Source organism: Pteropus vampyrus, unplaced genomic scaffold, assembly GCF_000151845.1.
Source record: "Pteropus vampyrus isolate Shadow unplaced genomic scaffold, Pvam_2.0 Scaffold245, whole genome shotgun sequence".
In the NCBI taxonomy this organism is placed as follows: domain Eukaryota; kingdom Metazoa; phylum Chordata; class Mammalia; order Chiroptera; family Pteropodidae; genus Pteropus; species Pteropus vampyrus.
Window position 1 is genome coordinate 380432 of NW_011889026.1, and position 2248 is coordinate 382679.

Consider the following 2248-nt stretch of genomic DNA (forward strand, 5'->3'; position numbering starts at 1 on the left):
GGCTGCTGGCATGTCAGCTCTTGTGTCAGCTGCCTAAACTTGCCCACTGACACTTCTGTCTGGATTTCTCATTTCCTGGGGTGGCGATGGTGCCTGAGGGTTTGACCCAGACACTCCCAGACCACATCCTGCTCTGCTCTTTGCTGGGCTGGGAGTCTGCCCATGAAGAAGTTCCCACCTCTTCTCTGTTCCCCTCCCTACGTGATACCACAGGCACACCTGCCTGAGAACAGGTACTGGCTGGCACCAGACACCGGCCCCAGCCGTGCTCCCAGCCATGGGCAGGGAGAGCTGCCGCCACTCAGCCGGCCAGCCTTCTGCACTGAGGGTTTCCTGGACATTTGGGAAACCATCAGACTTTGAGATGTCATGCTTCTCTTTGTACACGAGGCCCAAGAGACCCAGAGTCATGTGGACACCATGCTTTCCTGTCAAAAGAGGGCCTCCCCGTCGACCTCCCACCGTTTCAACAGACACCGAGCAGGCCGGGACCACATGGGCCCGGCCCCCGCTTTCCCTCTCCCACCCGTGGGTTTAGTGAGGGAGACACTCATCTGAGTGACGGCTGGAGCTCAGGCCATCTGCCAAAGATAGCTGGGCAGTAGGTGGTGGGGCTGGGATTTGATCCCATGTAGACTCAGTTCCCGGCCTGTCACTCACCAGGCTGTGCTGCTGTGCAGGGTTCTCGTGCACCTTGACCGTCGTCCAGCTTGTCCCATGCGTGTTTGACTTTGGCATTTGCAGATTGGATGAGCTTGCTTTCCGCATCTTCATCTAAGTTACAGCTGACGTCTAGTTAGTGGCTCTGACCTTGCAAGTGACAATGGGCTGTGGTTGGAGTTTGTCACATTGGTTTCCCGTCCACCTGGAAGTATAATTTCTCACCACTCAGTGTGTTTATGAGGTGGTCATACTATGTGCCTCCCTAAAATCTTGGTGCAAACGATCTAACAAATTCCAAGCTCATCTGTGAAGCCTGGTACATGAGGAAAGGAGCTGCGTCTGTAACGCTCTCTTTGCAGGAAGATGCTTTGCTTTCTCCCTTCTTGGGGTTTTCTCTTGGTTTCCAGTCCACTTCGTTCAGTCATATCGCTCGATTAAGGACCGTTTAGCTGTCAGTTTTGAATCTTGGTCTCCCTTTGGTCTGACCATGTGACTGGGGGATGGTTCAGTGAGGCCAGATGCAGGTCAGAGGAACTGGAATGAGGTTTACAGTTTTATGATGCTCGCAGCTCCCTGGGGAGAACACAGGGGCGTCACGTGCAGGGGAGACGAGAACCCTGGGTGAGCACCTTCGCCGTGGTTTCCTCGGGAAGGGCCGGGCAGGGCGAGTGTGCTTAGGGCTGGCTAGCTGGATTTGAAAGCGGTGTCCCCAAAATTCACATTCACTGTGACTGTTGGAGCACATGGTTTGGGGCGATCTCAAGTCTACAGATGTTTTGGGTGAGCCCGGGTTGACCTGGGAACAGCTCGTGGCCACTTTGTAGATGTTAAAGATAAATTTAAAGAAATTAAAGTGTGGTTAACATACCTCTTCTCTCCTAGGAATCTGCTGAGACAGAGCCCAGGTTTTACGTCCTTGCCTTTGAGTCTGGGGTCTGGCCTACCTGTCCTCACGTGACGGTCATCAAGGGGATGAACGGCCATCAGCCGAGCTGAGAACTTCATTGGATTCCGAGGAAATCAGCAGATTTCGTGGACCTTCCTCTCCAGGCTCGCGTGGGGCTGGGGTGGCAGTCTCCTCCTTCAAGTGACGTGCCCAGCTCACCGTGAGCTTTGAGCTGCCTCTCCGACGAGATGCCGCGAGCTGGCGTCCGTCTGCTCGTCGTCCTTGACCTCGCACACGTGTGAACCAGGAGAGAGGACGGAAGCCTGATTCCCACGCGGCCTCCGAACACACAGGTCAGGACTGACGCTCGTGAATGGGCCAGAGTCCTCCTTGGAGGCAGAGCATCGGCATTTCAGGGGTGTCCGGAGGTTGCGGTTTAAAAACGTGGGGTGGGGCTGGTCGCGTGCTTCATGCGAGTGGTGTGTTCTGGAGGCAGAGGCAGCTCCGAAGCTGGCGCTGAGGACGTGGCCGCAGCAGAGCGGCAGAGGCTAAGTCAGTGCTTTTGCTCGGCACAGGGCGACCTGGAGGGGCCATGAGCGGAGGGGACGAGTCATCCTAGGGGACGGGGGGTCCTGGGTTCTCAGGCAGATGGGACAGGTGGCACTGGGGGAGGATCCTCCGTCGTTCCCACGCCGAGGC